This window comes from Salvelinus alpinus, chromosome 8 (genome assembly GCF_045679555.1).
Source record: "Salvelinus alpinus chromosome 8, SLU_Salpinus.1, whole genome shotgun sequence".
Taxonomy (NCBI): Eukaryota; Metazoa; Chordata; class Actinopteri; order Salmoniformes; family Salmonidae; genus Salvelinus; species Salvelinus alpinus.
Genome location: NC_092093.1, coordinates 54,127,489 through 54,147,876, shown reverse-complemented (window position 1 = coordinate 54,147,876; position 20,388 = coordinate 54,127,489).

Genomic DNA, 20,388 nt, shown 5'->3' with positions numbered 1-20,388 from the left:
ACAGAGCAGGTGTCTACAGGATAGTCATTCTGAAATCTTTATACCCTGACAGAGCAGGTGTCTACAGGATAGTCATTCTGAAATCTTTATACCCTGACAGAGCAGGTGTCTACACGATAGTCATTCTGAAATCTTTAAACCCTGACAGGGCAGGTGTCTACAGGATAGTCATTCTGAAATCTTTATACCCTGACAGAGCAGGCGTCTACAGGATAGTCATTCTGAAATCTTTATACCCTGACAGAGCAGGCGTCTACAGGATAGTCATTCTGAAATCTTTATACCCTGACAGAGCAGGCGTCTACAGGATAGTCATTCTGAAATCTTTATACCCTGACAGAGCAGGTGTCTACAGGATAGTAATTCTGAAATCTTTAAACCCTGACAGAGCAGGCGTCTACAGGATAGTTATTCTGAAATATTTATACCCTGACAGAGCAGGTGTCTACAGGATAGTCATTCTGAAATCTTTATACCCTGACAGAGCAGGCGTCTACAGGATAGTCATTCTGAAATCTTTATACCCTGACAGAGCAGGTGTCTACAGGATAGTCATTCTGAAATCTTTATACCCTGACAGAGCAGGTGTCTACACGATAGTCATTCTGAAATCTTTAAACCCTGACAGGGCAGGCGTCTACAGGATAGTCATTCTGAAATCTTTATACCCTGACAGAGCAGGCGTCTACAGGATAGTCATTCTGAAATCTTTATACCCTGACAGAGCAGGCGTCTACAGGATAGTCATTCTGAAATCTTTATACCCTGACAGAGCAGGCGTCTACAGGATAGTCATTCTGAAATCTTTATACCCTGACAGAGCAGGTGTCTACAGGATAGTCATTCTGAAATCTTTATACCCTGACAGAGCAGGTGTCTACAGGATAGTCATTCTGAAATCTTTATACTCTGACAGAGCAGGCGTCTACAGGATAGTCATTCTGAAATCTTTATACCCTGACAGAGCAGGTGTCATTTGAAGAAGAACCATCCATTGGGTTTCACACATTATTGGCATAAGTTTTTTATACAGGATTTGTTCAGATAACACATTATTTGCATGAGATTGTTAATTCAAACTTATTTTTGAGTCAAACTTTTTATTGGCCCAAGTTTACAGGAATACAGATAATATTTAAAATGTTAAAAAAAAAAAAAAAATGTACCACGTTAGGAACAAGTTGCTGTTGCTACCTCTCTTATAGGGGGCATGCAGTAGGTTGCCAAGGCCACAGGGTTCAAGTTACTTTGATTGACATGACGGGACTTGAGGTATCGTTTGACTCCGGGGGAAAAACACCACTGCCCACAGGCATAGAAATGCTTGCTGTGTGTGTTTTGTCAGTGGTCCAAAACACACACAGCAGAAGTCCAAGCTTTTCTGTCAAAAAGAGCTTTGTGGGAGGTTCCCCTCCACTGTGGCTCTACTGTAGCTTCTTTGGGAGTCCGTGATGCTGTTTCCAGTCAACGCCATCCCGTGACAATTACATCACGAACGTAAGTGTATAAAAACCAAGCAGCAGTGCTGGTGTTTTTTTCAGGTATTTTTTTTTCTTGTCTTATGTTTCAAACTGCTTCACAACAGATTGACTCATTTTCAACTAAAAACACGTCGCGCAGACATCGCGCTATCAATTTCAAACGTTTATCCAATCTCACATGGCATTGTCAGACACTTGTCAAAAATATACTTTATTTTCGCTTTCAAAAGTGAAACTTCCACGGCTTCCCCTGAAGACAGCGGCAGATGGAAAACGTACGACACATAATGATGCATTGGAGCTTCCATTGTGGCAAAATTATCCGAATTTTTAATTACTTTAGTTTCATTTACAGTCACCCAACCAGACGTGTTTCGTCAAAAAGAGCTGAGGCTTCACAGGCTCTGTGGAGTGTGAAAGACAGTGCTTTTTTACAACTTAATGTCTAACACGGTGCATGCCAAGGTTGCATTCATGGGGTAATTAGAAATACTGAGAGTACCTTAGGCATTGGAAATATCATGCCAGCAAAGCCACCTTGGGACCTACATCTGTTAAACCATATGGTCTTTCGTGGGCTTGTTTTCACTGAGGCAATATGCGGAGCACTGGTGTATTTTTCCGTCAGGTATTTTTCCCGGCTGTTTTATGATCTCTCTATGGGGGCCAGGAACAAAGTATTTGGTTGGGGCAATGACTAACATTAACGTCTGAAGTTTGGGTGAGCACGAGCACGTTAGAAGCGAGCTACATATGACTGTACTGCAAGGTTGATCACAAAGGGCTGTTGGATGAATACACTAACAGGTGAAAAGGTGAAAAAAAACATGCCTTACACTCAAAGAAAACTATGCGTTTTATTCTCAAGCATGATTCAATAGCCACAGCTATTGTGAAAAGGCCTGGGGATAATTACAGATCCCCTGTCATTTCTACATTCAAGGATATTAATATCCTATGAGTGCTGTTAATATAAAAAAATGCATACTCAATACTCAAGAGACCAACTGACTCTTTGTACGAAAAACGACTTTATCTCCGTAATTGCATTGCACTTTTAAACTCAACAGATAACATGATGTATTGGTTTGAACTGTTAAAGGATTAATCAGCAGGTAAAACAATAACAGTTAAAAGAATAACAAAGAGTCATACCCGCCACTGTTTTGGTAAAAAGCTGAGGGATGGTGCTGGAGAAATGTAATCTCTCTCAAATTCATAGACAGAAGTATGGATGCAAGAACTGACCATACATTATATATATACAGTATAGTTTGGACCATGTTTTGAGGCTATACAGTGTTTGTTTACATTTACTTTGTTTACAAACATTGGATTAAAACAAGATTATACTTGGGGTTCTGATGAGGTATGACAGTTGAACTAAAATCATGAAACATTTACAGTTGAAGTCGGAAGTTTACATACACTTAGGTTGGAGTCATTAAAACTTGTTTTTCAACCATCCACAAATTTCTTGATAACAAACTATAGTTTTGGCAAGTCGGTTAGGACATCTACTTTGTGCATGACACAAGTAATTTTTCCAACAATTGTTTACAGGCATATTATTACCTTATAATTCACTGTATCACAATTCCAGTGGGTCAGAAGTTTACATACTCTAAGTTGACTGTGCCTTAAAACAGCTTGGAAAATAACAGAAAATGATGTCATGGCGTTAGAAGCTTCTGATAGGCTAATTGACATCATTTGAGTCAATTGGAGGTGTACCTGTGGCCTACCTTCAAACTCAGTGCCTCTTTGCTTGACATCATGGGAAAATCAAAAGAAATCAGCCCAAAAAATCAGCAAGGAAGAAGCCACTGCTCCAAAACCGCCATAAAAAAGCCAGACCATGGTTTGTAACTGCACATGGGGACAAAGATCTGACTTTTTGTAGAAATGTCCTCTGGTCTAATGAAACAAAAATAGAACTGTTTGGCCATGATGTTCGGGGGGAAAAGGGGGATGCTTGCAAGCCGAAGAACACCATCCCAAACGTGAAGCACGGGGGTGGCAGCACCATGTTGTGGGGGTGCTTTGCTGAAGGAGGGACTGGTGCACTTCACAAAATAGATGGAATCATGAGGTTGGAAAATTATGTGGAAATATTGAAGCAACATCTCAAGACATCAGTCAGGATGTTATAGCTTAGTCGCAAATGGGTCTTCCAAATGGACAATGACCCAAAGCATACTTCCAAAGTTGTGGCAAAATGGCTTAAGGACAACAAATTCAAAGTATTGGAGTGGCCATCACAAAGCCCTGACCTCAATCCTTTAGAACATTTGTGGGCAGAACTGAAAAAGCTTGTGCGAGCAAGGAGGCTTACAAACCTGACTCAGTTGCACCAGCTCTGTCAGGAGGAATGGGCCAAAATTCACCCAACTTATTGTGGGAAGCTTGTGGAAGGCTAACCAAAACATTTGACCCAAGTTAAACAATTTAAAGGCAATGTTACCAAATACTAATTGAGTGATATGTCAACCTCTGACCCACTGGGAATGTGATGAAAGAAATAAAAGCGTAAATATATCATTCTCTCTACTGTTATTCTGACATTTCACATTCTTAAAATAAAGTGGTGATCCTAACTGACCTAAGACAGGGAATTCTTTGTATGATTAAATGACAGGGATTGTGAAAAACTGAGTTTAAATGTATTTGGCTAAGGTGTACAGTATGTAAACATCCGACTTCAACTGTATATGTTAGTGGATGTACCAACTGCTGATTGCCCCTTTAAGAGTTGTTTGTATATCAAATTTGGGTTCATTCATTTGAAATGGTGTCAGCCCATCTTTGAAATCAAAATTATTATTGGACAATATTGTATGACTCACTGTGTTTGTGTGTGTGCATTTTATTGATTAATGTTATTATCAGACCCTATTGTTTAATGTTATTTTCAGACCCTCTTGATTAATGTTATTATCTGCCCCTCTTGATTAATGTTATTATCTGCCCCTCTTGATTAATGTTGTTATCAGACCCTCTTGATTAATGTTATTATCTGCCCCTCTTGATTAATGTTATTATCTGCCCCTCTTGATTAATGTTGTTATCAGACTCTCTTGATTAATGTTGTTATCAGACTCTCTTGATTAATGTTGTTATCAGACTCTCTTGATTAATGTTGTTATCAGACCCTATTGATTAATGTTATTATCTGACCCGCTTGATTAATGTTGTTATCAGACTCTCTTGATTAATGTTGTTATCAGACCCCTCTTGCCAGAATTAATTAAATGTTCTATTGTTTTCCATTCACAATAATATATTACCCACTCACTCTTTCTTGCGTATGACCAGATGAACTTAATAGAAAGTGGGAGGCAGTAGCACAGTGCAATACAAAGCCATAGACAAGTTTTATTTGTCTGTATGAGGGTGGGAAACCTTTATAAGAGACCCATTGAGATCCCACTGCTTGTACACTATAAGATCATTGTGTGCTTTAGCATGTAGCATGTTTAGCACAATGAAAATGGAGCATGTACAGTATGCTATCGTCTGTCAGTATTCAGAACCCTTGGATTTCCTAACATTTTATTGTGTTACAAAGTGGGATTAAAATGGATTGAAATGTGATTTTTTTATGTCAACAATCTGCACAAAATACTATGTAATGTCAAAGTGGAAGAATGTTTGAATTTTATTGATAAAAAATTATAACTAAAATATAGTTGTTGCATAAGTATTCAGCCTCTTTGTTTAGGCAAGCCTAAATCACATAATACATTACATGGAGTCACTCTGTGAAAAATAATAGAAATAATAAGGGTTGTCATGATTTTTGAATGACTAACCCTTCTTCTGTCCCCCATACATACGACCAGTGGTGATTTTAGGATGTAAATCTTGGTGGAGAAAAAAAAAGAAGTGGGATGCATGCCAACAAAGCCACTACACTACACAACACTAAACAATACATTAATTGCACTATAACGGTAACAAACGGTGCCCACAAACTGTTAGGGCCTACAGTCCCAACAGCTGTCCCGACACCTCACCACGGCTACACCTGGCTATCAACGGAGCCTTGTCTGGAAGTGAAACAGTTCATTCAGCCTCATTTACTGCCTTTAAAAAAAACATAGCTGATATGGCTGAATTGCTTAAACTAATGTTGTTTCTACTGACAATTGAGATGTACAAACTATGGCATAAGGAGACGACAAGCGGATGAGAGGCAATCCGTCATTTTGATTAAGACATTCATGAGCGAGCTAAGACGGACGTAGTCGATATAACTATTTGTTCAGCACTTTTGAAATGTACAGCATCAGAATTCAGAACATGGGCCATTCTTACAGTGTTCTTCCTGTACACCAAGTCAGAACCATAGGATAAATAAAGGGGGCATATAAACAGCCAATGAAGGCTCTTACAATTTTCAATGACTACATTTCTCAAAAACAAGTTATAGGCTACATGTGCACCACCAAGTCAGAACAGTAGGCGAAATTAAGAGGGGTAAATATACCAAATTATTAGGGTGAGGCACATGGGATACTAACATCTTACTACACAACATACACTTAGTATTACTTTCTTAGCTACAGTATACATATCTCCCTGGCATATTACATAATTTATTCGGCAGCATACAACCCATTTTTGGGCTCACCTTGTTGTGCTCACTTGAATAGGAAGGTGGCGTGGCAGTCCTTCGTGGGAAAATTCTGTCATCAGACTTTGTCATCAAATTCTGGCATTTTCTGGATTTATGGTGCTTTCAAGACAACTGGAAACTCAAAAAAAAGGTTGAATCATGACGTCTGTGATCTTCAGGTCGTAGCTCTAGAAAGTGGCCAGAGTTCCGAATTTACACTTCCGAGTTGGATGAAAGTTCAAAACGTATTTTCCAGCTGTAGCTCGTTTTTCCCGAGTTCCCAGTTTTCTTGAACTCAAAAAAAGTCAGATTTTGCAATTCCGAGATAACAGTTGTTTTGAGCACAGCACAAATCATGCTTCATTGACTGCATGGTCAATGTTGAATGTTTATCATTTTGAACTAGGAAAAGGGACCCTTAATCCCAGATGTGGGACCACACAGCCACTCCACGGAATAGCAGGCTAATGATTGCTTTGCAATGCTTGCAGTTAACCACACTGATTCCTTCCAAACCACTCATTGTTGAATTTGCGATTTCCAACTTGTTGTGTAATATTTATGTCCAATGGCCGATGAGCACCAATGCGTTTTGTCTATAATTTCTCTTCATTATACCTCTCCATATGACAAGGATTAAAAAGGATTTACCAGTAGATTGTCGACTTGATTCAAGATGATGGCTGCTATAACATGATGTTGACATGATCAGTCCAATCACAGCTACTGTAAATATGTGATTTGACTGATCATTTTATCTGTGGCCAATGACATTGAGCCTTCTTGGATGGGCACTTCTAATGTAACTCTATGGCAGCACCCACGGGGCTTGAATTATCTAGCTCTACCCTTAGACTTGGCGGTGACATAGTGTCCCCATCAGTGACAGATCACTGAGCCAATCACGGTGCAACGCTCCGTATATTGTGCTTGCTTGCCCCACCACCACAGAAAGCACTGAGCTATGCTGAAAGGTTTTACGTTTAACCTTTATTCAACTAGGCAAGTCAGTTAAGAACAAATTCTTATTTACAATGATGGCCTACAACGGCCAAACCCTCAATTTGTCAGGGCATGGACTCTAAAAGGTGTTGAAAGCGTTCCACAGGGATGTTGGCCTATGTTGACTCCAATGCTTCCCACAGTTGTGTCAAGTTGGCAGGATGTCCTTTGGGTGGTGGACCATTCTTGATACACACAGGAAACTATTGAGCATGAAAAACCTAGCAGGGGGGGTGGACAGAGTCGGGGTTTCAACTTACTATTGTGAGCAACAATAGTAGAATACACCATGTGCAATTTCTTAATTTGGTTGTTCATCATCAGTTTTTCTCATTAAAGTGCCTAGTCACTTTAATCCTACCTATATGTACATTACCTTGTACCCCTGCATATCAACTGGTACCCTGTGTATATATCAAATATAATAAAATCGAATTGTATTTGTCAAATGCGCCGAATACAACAGGTGTAGACCTTTCCTTGAAATGCTTACTTACAAGCACTTAACCAAGAATGCAGTTCAAGAAATAGAGTTAATAAAATATTTACAAAATAAACTAAAGTTAAAAATAAAATATAAGGTACACAATAAAATAACAATAACAAGGCCATATACAGGGGGTATATACTGAGTCAATGTGCGGTGGTACAGGTTAGGCGAGGTGATTAGTACATGTAGGTAGGGGTGAAGTGACTATGCATAGATAATAAACAGCGACTAGTAGCAGTGTAAAAACAAAGGGGGGTTCAATGTAAATAGTCCGGGTGGCCATTTGATTAATTGTTCAGCAGACTTATGGCTTGGGGTAGAAGTTGTTAAGGCGCCTTTTGGTCCTAGACTTGGCCCTCCGGTACCGCTTGCCGTGCGGTAGCAAAGAGAACAGTCTATTACTTGGGTGACTGGAGACTTTGACAATTTTTTGGGCCTTCATCTGACACCGTCTAGTATATAGATCCTGGATGTCAGGAAGCTTGGCCCCAGTGATGTACTGGGCCATACACACTATCCTCTGTAGCACCTTACGGTCGGATGCCGAGCAGTTCGCATACCAGGTGGTGATGCAACCGGTCAGGATGCTCTCGGTGGTGCAGCTGCAGCACTTTTTGAGGATCTGAGGACCCATGCCAAATCTTTTTAGTTTCCTGAGGGGGAATAGGCTTTGTCAGGCCCTCTTCACGACTGTCTTGGTGTGTTTGGACCATGATCGTTTGTTGGTGATGTGGACACCAAGGAGCTTGAAACTCTCGACCCGCTCCACTTCAGCCCCGTCGATGTGAATGGGGACGTGTTCAGACCTCCTTTTTCTGTAGTCTACGATCAGCTCCTTAGTCTTCCTCACGTTGAGGGAGAGGTTGTTGTCCTGGCACCACACTGCCAGGTCTCTGACCTCCTCCTTATAGGCTGTCTCATTGTTGTCGGTGATCAGACCTACGGCTGTTGTGTCATCAGCGAACTTAATGAAGGTGTTGGAGTCGTGCTTGGCCGCACAGTTGTGGGTGAACAGGGAGTACAGGAGGGGACTAAGCACACACCCCTGAGGGGCCCCGTGTTGAGGATCAGCATGGCAGATGTGTTGTTCCCTACCCTGACGGGACGGTCCGTCAGGTGGTCCAGGATCCAGTTGCAGAGGGAGGTGTTTAGTCCCAGGGTACTTAGCTTAGTGATGAGCTTTGTGGGCACTATGGTGTTGAACGCTGAGCTGCAGTCAATGAATAGCATTCTCACATAGGTGTTCCTTTTGTCCAGGTGGGAAGGGGCAGTTTGCGTCATCTGTGGATCTATTTGGGCGGTATACGAATTGAAGTGGTTCTAGGGTTTCTGGGATGATGGTGCTGATGAAAGACATGACCAGCCTTTTAAAGTACTTCATGGCTACCGACGTGAGTGCTCCGGGTTGGTATTCATTTAGGCAGGTTACCTTCGCTTTCGTTGGCAGATGGACTATGGTGGTCTGCTTGAAACATGTAGGTATTACAGACTCGGTCAGGGAGAGGTTTAAAATGTCAGTGAAGACACTTGTCAGTTGGTCCGCGCATGCTCTGAGTACACGTCCTGGTAATATGTCTGGCCCCACGGCCTTGTGAATGTTGACCTGTTTAAAGGTCTTGCTCACATCGGCTGCGGAGAGCATGATCACACAGTCCTCTGGAACAGCTGGTGCTCTCATGCATGCTTCAGTGTTGCTTTCCTCGAAGCGAGCATAAAAGGCATTTAGCTCATCTGGTAGGCTCGTGTCACTGGGCAGCTCACTGATGGGTTTCCTTTTGTAGTCTGTAATAGTTTGCAAGCCCTGCCACATCTTACGAGCGTCAGAGCTGGTGTAGTATGATTCAATCTTAGTCCTGTATTGACGCTTTGCCTGTTTGATGGTTCATCTGAGGGCATAGCGGGATTTCTTATACGTGTCCTGCTCCTTGAATGCAGCAGTTCTACCCTTTACAGGCAACATCCGCACCAAGCTAATCAATGGCTTTTGATTGGGATATACAGTGGGGAGAACAAGTATTTGATACACTGCCGATTTTGCAAGTTTTCCTACTTACAAAGCATGTAGAGGTCTGTAATTTTTATCATATGTACACTTCAACTGTGAGAGACGGAATCTAAAACAAAAATCCAGAAAATCACATTGTATAATTTTTAAGTAATTAATTTGCATTTTATTGCATGACATAAGTATTTGATCACCTACCAACCAGTAAGAATTCCGGCTCTCACAGACCTGTTAGTTTTTCTTTAAGAAGCCCTCCTGTTCTCCACTCATTACCTGTATTAACTGCACCTGTTTGAACTCGTTACCTGTATAAAAGACACCTGTCCACACACTCAATCAAACAGACGCCAACCTCTCCACAATGGCCAAGACCAGAGAGCTGTGTAAGGACATCAGGGATAAAATTGTAGACCTGCACAAGGCTGGGATGGGCTACAGGACAATAGGCAAGCAGCTTGGTGAGAAGGCAACAACTGTTGGCGCAATTATTAGAAAATGGAAGAAGTTCAAGATGACGGTCAATCACCCTCGGTCTGGGGCTCCATGCAAGATCTCACCTCGTGGGGCATCAATGATCATGAGGAAGGTGAGGGATCAGCCCAGAACTACATGGCAGGACCTGCCCAATGACCTGAAGAGAGCTGGGACCACAGTCTCAAAGAAAACCATTAGTAACACACTACGCCGTCATGGATTAAAATCCTGCAGTGCACGCAAGGACCCCCTGCTCAAGCCAGCGCATGTCCAGGCCCGTCTGAAGTTTGCCAATGACCATCTGGATGATCCAGAGGAGGAATGGGAGAAGGTCATGTGGTCTGATGAGACAAAAATAGAGCTTTTTGGTCTAAACTCCACTCGCCGTGTTTGGAGGAAGAAGAAGGATGAGTACAACCCCAAGAACACCATCCCAACCGTGAAGCATGGAGGTGGAAACATCATTCTTTGGGGATGCTTTTCTGCAAAGGGGACAGGACGACTGCACCGTATTGAGGGGAGGATGGATGGGGCCATGTATCGCGAGATCCTGGCCAACAACCTCCTTCCCTCAGTAAGAACATTGAAGATGGGTCGTGGCTGGGTCTTCCAGCATGACAACAACCCGAAACACACAGCCAGGGCAACTAAGGAGTGGCTCCGTAAGAAACATCTCAAGGTCCTGGAGTGGCCTAGCCAGTCTCCAGACCTGAACCCAATAGAAAATCTTTGGAGGGAGCTGAAAGTCCGTATTGCCCAGCGCCAGCACCGAAACCTGAAGGATCTGGAGAAGGTCTGTATGGAGGAGTGGGCCAAAATCCCTGCTGCAGTGTGTGCAAACCTGGTCAAGAACTACAGGAAACGTTTGATCTGTGTATTTGCAAACAGAGGTTTCTGTACCAAATATTAAGATCTGCTTTTCTGATGTATCAAATACTTATGTCATGCAATAAAATGCAAATTAATTACTTAAAAATTATACAATGTGATTTTCTGGATTTTTGTTTTAGATTCCGTCTCTCACAGTTGAAGTGTACCTATGATAAAAATTACAGACCTCTACATGCGTTGTAAGTAGGAAAACCTGCAAAATCGGCAGTGTATCAAATACTTGTTCTCCCCACTGTATATGTACGGTCAGTGTGGATATGATGTCGTCGATGCACTTATTGATGAAGCCAGTGACTGAGGTGGTATACTCCTCAATGCCGTTGAATGAATCCCGGAACATATTCCAGTCTGTGCTTGCAAAACAGTCTTGTAGCGCTGCATCCGCGCCATCTGACCACTTCTGTATTGCGCGAGTCACTGGTACTTCCTGCTTTAGTTTTTGCTTGCAAGCAGGAATCAGGATGATAGAATTATGGCAACTGCTCGGCATCTGACCATACAGAGTGTAATGCCTATGACCCAGTACATCACTGGGGCCAAGCTTTCCTGCCGTCGAGGACCTCTATACCATGCGGTGTATACCCCCTCAAATGGCCACCCTGACAAATTACATTGACAAATTACATTGACCCCCCCCCATTTGTTGTTACACTGCTGCTACTCGCTGTTTATTATCTATGCATAGTCACTTCACCCCTACCTTTATCTACAAATTATTCAACTAACATGTACACCCGCACATTGACTCGGTATATAGCCTCGTTATTGTTATTTTATTGTGTTACTTTATAATATTTTTTACTTTAGTTAATTTGGTAAATATTTTCTTAACTCTTTTCTTGAACTGCACTGTTGGTTAAGGGCTTGTAAGTAAGCATTTCACGTTAAGGTCTACACCTGTTGTATTCAGCATTTCATGTTAAGGTCTACACCTGTTGTATTTGGCACATGTGACACACAACATTTGATTTAATGGTCAGATTTGCCAAATGGGGGGTGAGGGAGAGCTTTGTATGCATCTCTGTGTGTGGAGTAAAGGTGGTCTACAAATTTTTTTCCTCTGGTTGCACATGTGACATGCTGGTAGAAATTAGGTCAAACGGATTTAGGTTTGCCTGCATTAGTCCCCGGCCACTAGGAACGTCGCTTCTGGATGAGCAATTTCTTGTTTGCTGATGGCCTTACACAGCTCGTTGAGTGCGGTCTTCGTGACAAGTTTATTCTCCAGTGATCTCCAGTGATTGCACGTTGACCAATAGAATGGATGGTTCGAGGCGGGTTACCCACTCTGCAACGAGTTCTCACAAGGCACCCCGATCTCTGCCCCTTATATTTCCATCTTTTCTTCACGTGAATGACTGGGATTTGGGCCTGGTCTCGGAGAAGCAGTATATCCTTCACGTCGGACTCAAATCTTTGTCCAGTTCGAGGTGAGTAATCGCTGTTCTGATATCCAGAAGCTCTTTTCGTTCATAAAATATCCAAGTTATCGATATTCATTGTGTATTTATTCCTTGAGTTATTATTTTTCTCTCTGCATGGTTGGGAAAGGTCCGTAGGTAAGGATTTCGCTGTTTGTCTACACAAAAAAAATGTCATTTGATTTGATTATGATGATTTGATGCATCTGCAGGCCTAAAAGACAATAAAGTGTGCTCTATGTTTCTGTAAAAAAAGAACCAAAGCAACCAAGGCCATTCTTTGTAATCGGATTCAGCATATTACATTACTTCTTATGTGTGGCTTCCTGTTCCTGTACAGCCAATGCAGCTTATTAGATAAGATATGTGTCAGAGGATTATAGACAGTCAGGTTCAATCTTTTTGGCAGCCTTGATAAGGTAAGAAAAAAATACTGTGTAAAATAAATAATACAAATACTCAGCTATATTGTATGAAAAAAAAAACATGAAAATAGAGCTTGACAGTGGTGGGTTTAGAGTCGAAGAAATGATGCCTTTTACGGAATAAAAAAAGATATACCTACTGTAGGATGTGATGGCGGATCTTCAATGTTATGGGGCTATTTTGCTTCCATTGGTCCTGGGGTCCTTAATAAGGTCAAAGGCAAAATGAACTTTACCCAGTACCAGGACATTTTATCCAAATACCTGGTTGCCTCTGCCAGGAGACTGAAACTTGACTGCAAGTGGATCTTCCAGTAAGACACTAACAGGATTGGTGGGTCCCCTGCGGGACGGTTGAGCTAACGTAGGCTAATGCGATTAGCATGAGGTTGTAAGTAACAAGATCATTTCCCAGGACATAGACATATCTGATATTGGCAGAAAGCTTAAATTCTTGTTAATCAAACTGCACTGTCCAATTTACAGTAGCTATTATAGTAAAATAATACCATGCTATTGTTTGAGGAGAGTGCACAGTTTTGAACATGAAAAGTTATTAATAAACAAATTAGGAACTTTTGGGCAGTCTTGATACAACATTTTGAACAGAAATGCAATGGTTCATTGGATCAGATATCTATCACTCTAGTGGTAATGCTAAATTGTAATTATTTCACCTCTATGGCCTATTTATTGCCTGTACATAGATTGTTCTATTGTGTTATTGACTGTAGGTTTGTTAATCCCATTTGTAACTCTGTGTTGTTGTTTTTGTCGCACTGCTTTGCTTTATCTTGGGCCAGGTCACAGTTGTAAATGAGAACTTGTTCTCAACTGGCCTACCTGATTAAATAAAGGTGAAATAAATAAAATAAAATATAGACTAAAACTTTGCACATACACTGCTGCCATCTAGTGGCCAATATCTACATTGCACCTGGGCCTAAATAATACATTATGGCCTTTCTCTTAAATTTCAAAGATGATGGTACAAAAAAAAAAAAAAAAAAATTCTTTGTATTATCTTTTACCAAATCTAATGTTTCATATTCTCCTACATTCCTTTCACATTTCCACAAACTTCTAACCCTATTACAGGGGCTGAGTCACTGGCTTACTGGTGCTCTTCCATGCCGTCCCTAGGAGGGGTGCGTCACTTGAGTGGGTTGAGTCACTGACATGATCTTCCTGTCTGGGTTGGCACCCCCCCTTGGGTTGTGCCATGGCGGAGATCTTTGTGGGCTATACTCGGCCTTGTCTCAGGATGGTAAGTTGGTGATTGAAGGTATCCCTCCAGTGGTGTGGGGGCTGTGCTTTGGCAAAGTGGGTGGGGTTATATCCTGCCTGTTTGGCCCTGTCCGGGTGTATCATCGGATGGAGCCACAGTGTCTCCTGACCTCTCCTGTCTCAGCCTCTAGTATTTATGCTGCAGTAGTTTATGTGTTGGGGGATTACGGTCAGTCTGTTATATCTGGAATATTTCTCCTGTCTTATCCGATGTCCTGTGTGAATTTATGTATGCCCTCTCTAATTCTCTCTCTCTTTTTCTCTCTTTCTTTCTTTCCCTTTTTCTCTCGTTCTCTCTCTAGGAGGATCTGAGCCCTAGGACCATGCCTCAGGACTACCTGGCCTGATGACTCCTTGCTGTCCCCAGTCCACCTGGCCGTGCCACTGTTCTGCCTGTGGGTATGGAACCCTGACCTGTTCACCGGACATGCTACCTGTCCCAGACCTGCTGTTTTCAACTCTCTAGAAACAGCAGGAGTGGTAGAGATACTCTGAATGATCGGCTATGATAAGCCAACTGACATTTACTCCTGAGGTACTGAACTGTTGCACCCTCGACAACCACTGTGATTATTATTATTTGACCCTGCTGGTTATCTATGAACATTTGAACATCTTGGCCATGTTCTGTTATAATCTCCATCCGGCACAGTCAGAAGAGGACTGGCCACCCCTCATAGCCTGGTTCCTCTCTAGGTTTCTTCCTAGGTTCTGGCCTTTCTAGGGAGTTTTTCCTAGCCACCGTGCTTCTACACCTGCATTGCTTGCTGTTTGGGGTTTTAGGCTGGGTTTCTGTACAGCACTTTGAGATATCAGCTGATGTAAGAAGGGCTTTATAAATACATTTGATTGAAGTGTTTCCTTTCAAATGGTACCAAGAAAATGCATATCTTTGCTTCCGGGCCTGAGCTACAGGCAGTTAGATTTGGTATGTCATTTTAGGAGAAAATGTTTAAAAAAAGGGTCCGATTCAAACTTCTTCAGGCTGCAAGCCCAACACCGGTACACTTATGACAACATCCAGCTCAAGTGCAGGGCGCAAAATTCAAAATATATTTTTTAGAAATATTTAACTCTCACACATTAACAAGTCCAATATGGCATTTGAAAGATAAACATCTTGTGAATCCAGCCAACATGTCCGATTTTTTTAATGTTTTACAGCGAAAACACCACGTATATTTATGTTAGCTCACCACCAAATACAAAAAAGGACAGACATTTTTCACAGCACAGGTAGCATGCACAAAGCCAACCTAACTAACCAAGATCCAACCAAACTAACCAAGAAACAACTTCATCAGATGACAGTCCTATAACATGTTACACAATAAATCTATGTTTTGTTCGAAAAATGTGCATATTTGAGGTATAAATCAGTTTTACATTGATGCTACCATCACAGCTACCGTCAGAAATAGCACCGAAGCAACCAGAGTAATTACAGACACCAACGTCAAATACCTAAATACTCATCATAAAACATTTCTGAAAAATATATGGTGTATAGCAAATGAAAGACAAAGATCTTGTGAATACAGCCAATATTTCCGATTTTTTAAGTGTTTTACAGCGAAAACACAATATAGCGTTATATTAGCTTACTACAATAGCTAATACACAACAGCATTGATTCAAGGCAAACGGTAGCGATAGCACAGTTCGACAGATATATGAAATAGCATCCCAAAATGGGTCCTACTTTTGGTGATCTTCCATCAGAATGTTGTACAAGGGGTCCTTTGTCCAGAACAGTCGTTGTTTGGGTTTAGAACGACCTCATTCCCTCTTGAATTAGCAAGCACACTGGCCCAGTGGCGCGAAGCTCTCCTTTGTGAACAAAGTCAAACAACGCAACACGCCTAACGTCCCGAATAAATTTCAATAATCTAATAAAACTATATTGAAAAAACATACTTTACGATGATATTGTAACATGTATCAAATAAAATCAAAGCCGGAGATAGTATTCGCCTATAACGACGGCTTTCCAGAAGGCGATCCCAGGTTCATCTTCGCGCTTTCGAAAAAACAGGAAATGGCGGACACGTCATTCCAAGAGGATTTATTCCACTTCAGACCAAGATAATCCATTCATTTCTTCTCTCACTTCCTCTTGACATCTAGGGGAAGGTGTATGACGTGTATGTATACCAATACGTATCATGCCCATTTATAGGCAAGCCTTTGAACAGAGACCTCGATTTCAGAAATCTCACTTCCTGTCAGGAAGTGGGCTGCAGAATGAGTTCTGTTTCACTCAGAGAAATAATTCAAACGGTTTTAGAAACTAGAGAGTGTTTTCTATCCAATAGTAATAATAATATGCATATTGTATGAGCAAGAATTGAGTACGAGGCCGTTTGAAATGGGCACCTTTTTCCAAGTTACTCAATACTCCCCCTGCAGCCATAAGAAGTTTTAAGCGGTTGAATTGACCACAAATCAACATTTTGCAATGCCCATCATTCTCCAGAATTTAACCCCATTGAAAACCTGTGGTTTGAATTGAAGGGGGCAGTCCACAAGCGCAGACGAATGATATCACAGATCTGGAACGTTTCTGTATCAAGGAACAGTCTAAGATCCCTCCCAGAAAAAGGCTCAGTGTTGTTGTCCTCGCAAGATGAGGTATTTAACAGGGCTAGGCGTCCCGTCAGTGGGACACCAGTCGACAACATCCTGTGATTTTGGAGAGCGCGCAATTCAAATAAATAATCGTAATATTAAACATTCATGAACATACAAGTATCTTATATCATTTAAAAGCTTAACTTCTTGTTAATATAAATAGCATACCATGCGATTGTTTGAGGACGGCGCCCCACATCAACATATTTTTCAACCAGCACAGGCTTCATAAAATCACAAATTGCGATTAAACAAATCACTCTTTTTTGAAAATCTAAACTTTATTCAAACAAGTCAAACTCCATTTCTATTTAATCCTCAGGTATCCTAAAATGTAAAAAAAAAACTGTAATATTTCATACGGAAAGAAGTATGTTCAATAGAGAAGTAAATTTGGTAAGTGTGTGCCAACAGACTGATTTTGAACTGGGAGTCTTTGTACAAAAACTCAAAATTCTTGCTCGTTTTTGAAGAAACGAGAAGCCTGAAACAATGAACAAAGACTGTTGACATCTAGTGGAAGCCATAGGAATTGCAATCTGGGAGCTGGAATTACATAGAACCCATAGCTTTCCATTATAAGAGCCTGGGAGCTCCATTTTAAAAAAAAATTCTGGTTGGTTTTTCTTAGAAATTTCACCTACCATATCAATCGTGTTATAGTCTCAGACATTATTTTAACATTTCTAGAAACTTCAAAGTGTTTTATATCCAATGCTACCAATTATATGCATATCCTTGCTTCTGGGCCTGAGTAACAGGCAGTGTTTGAGGAAATTGAGAAAAAAAGACCCTAGCTCTAAGAATTAACTTCCCCAATTTATTTTTGTAAACTATAGCTCCATATTTGTATTATTTATTTTCTAGTCTTTATGCTGATCTTTACAAAGGGTGCCAATAATTTTGGACCTGTACACAAATAGATCAATTTACCTTAAAAAAAATAAAGAGCAAGCACACAGAACTCCATGTTGGAGTTGAATGTCTCTACATCACATGCGGAAAGAACATTTGCTTGATGTATACTGAATAAAAATATAAACGCTAAAGTTCATAGAAGGAAATCAGTCAATTGAAATAAATTCTAGTCTATGGATCTGTTGGTCACAGACACCTTAAAACAAATGGGCCTCGGGATCTTGTCACGGTATCTTTATGCATTCAAATTGCCATCGATAAAATGGGATTGTGTTCGTTGTCCATAGCTAGATCGAATCCCAGATATGACAAGGTAAAAATCCGTCGTTCTGCCCCTGAACAGGGTGTCACGATCGTCAATGGGAGAGAGAGAGGACCAAGGCGCAGCGTGTGGAAAATACATATTTTCTTTATTAGAAGAAGCACAACGAAACAAAACAACAAACGTGAAGCTATCAAAGACTAAGTGCAAACATGCAACATAGACACAGACAATTACCCACAAAACCCCAATGCCTATGACTGCCTTAAATATGGCTCTCAATCAGAGACAATGAACCACAGCTGCCTCTAATTGAGAACCAATCTAGGCAGCCATAGACATAACTAGACAACTACACTAGACACTACAAAAACACATACATTCCCCATGTCACACCCTGACCTAACTAAAAAACATAAAGAAAACAAAGAATACTAAGGCCAGGGCGTGACACAGGGCAGTTTAACTCCCTTTTCCTAGGCCATCGTTGTAAATAAGAATCTGTTCTTAACTGACTTGGCTAGTTAAACAAAGGTTAAATAAAATAAATAAATACAAATATGGCTGCCCCTACCATAACCCCACCGCCACCATGGAGCACTTTGATCACAACGTTGACATCAGCAAACCGCTCGCCCACACGATGCCATACACATGGTCTGTGGCTGCCAAATTAACAATAAATGAACTGGCAACAGCTCTGGTGGACATTCCTGCAGTCAGCATGCCAATTGCAAGCTCCCTCAAAACTTGAGACATCTGTGGCAAAACTGCACATTTTTGAGTGGCCTTTAATTGCCCCCAGCACAAGGTGCACCTGTGTAATGATCATGCTGTTTAATCAGCTTCTTGCCACACCCGTCAGGTGGATTTATTTTCTTGGCAATGGAGAAATGCTCATTTACAGGGAGGTAAACAAATTTGTGCACAACATTTCAGTAAACAAAGCTTTTTGTGTGCATGAAACATTTCTGATATATTTTATTTCAGCTCATGAAACATGGGACTAACACTTTACATGTTGCATACATTTTTTTGGTTCAGTATATTATAGCATGCTGCTAGCTCACCATGTGCTGTGAGTCACCCAGTCAGAGCAGGAAAGAATACTCTGAAGTCCCTATTGCGTTGCCATATACTGTACATTTGGAGCGTAGGAGGGACTTACTGTTCTGTCCTCAGAAATCTACATATAGAGCTTTGCCAGTTCTTTGCTATATTTTCCACCAACTCTTCCGGAGCCAAGGGATTTTTCTAATTGGCTGTCATAGCCGCAGGAAGTAGTTTGGCGGTTGGTGTGCAGCCCCCACCATACACACACTCTTTTATTGATGAAATAGCGCAGTGCAGCTGCCTTGGTTTCACTAGTAAGCAGGTGTGCAGTGCTGAGGGAACACATTTTTTTTCAAGTTGAGAATACAAGGAAAATGTATTCTGATCGATTCTAAGTAAATTACATTTAATTACCGCAATAATTCCATGAAAAAAAAAAACGATGGAATTACAAACTAAATAAATATGTAATCTGCAGCAGCCTAGAGGTAAAATGGTGGTTTCTTCCCTGTCTTCTCTCTGGCCGTTTATGAAAACTGTAGGCTACGTGTGTGCACTGCAGAGACCCGTTGGATGCTTGACAACTTCAGAACATTGAAAAAAATATAAAAATAATTCAGTGTGTCTGCCTTGATGTTCATAAAACTCCACCAAATCAAATCACATGTTATTTGTCACATGCGCCGAATACAACAGGTGTAGACCTTACAGTGAAATGCTTACTTACAAGCCCTTAATCAACAATGCAGTTTTAAGAAAAATACAACAATACAACAAAAAAGTGCCGAAATAAAAGTAACAAAAGTAACAAATAAGCCGTTGTTGTGCAGTGGAACACAGATATGTGACCACTTGGTTACAGTGACACTGTTCTGCCGAGGACACCCAAACCAGAGTGGCCACCGCAAAGCCCAAGAGCCTGACCCTCTCTGGAAGTTGCCGTAGCCCTGCTTGGGATATTTAGCCTATATTGGCTATTTGTTGAGATGCCGCAGGGCCCGTTCTAGCTTGGTATGTCAGGGTGGTCAATTGGAAATGTGAATTGGGCCAAGTGGGAGGTAATAATGTATTTAGGTTCGAGTTTATTGAGATGCATGAATACACCACACCAACATATTGATTTTATGACTGTTTTAAAACTAATTTCCTGCAAATCTATGTAGTAATGATTCATGTTCACTACTTGGTCAATTGACTTGATGATTACATCTATGTAAATAAATTCCATGAATTTATAGTTCACCCCTCTGTTTTATTCAATTCTCTTATAGAGTATATTGTAACCATGTTATCAAGCTAATCAAATCAAAGCTGTCCTTTTCAGCACCATACAAGGGCATTCCAATGGTTTAAAATAACTCTACGTCTAATAGTCCTGCTCATCACGTATTATTATTATTACAAATAGAAGATTATCACTTCTCACAATG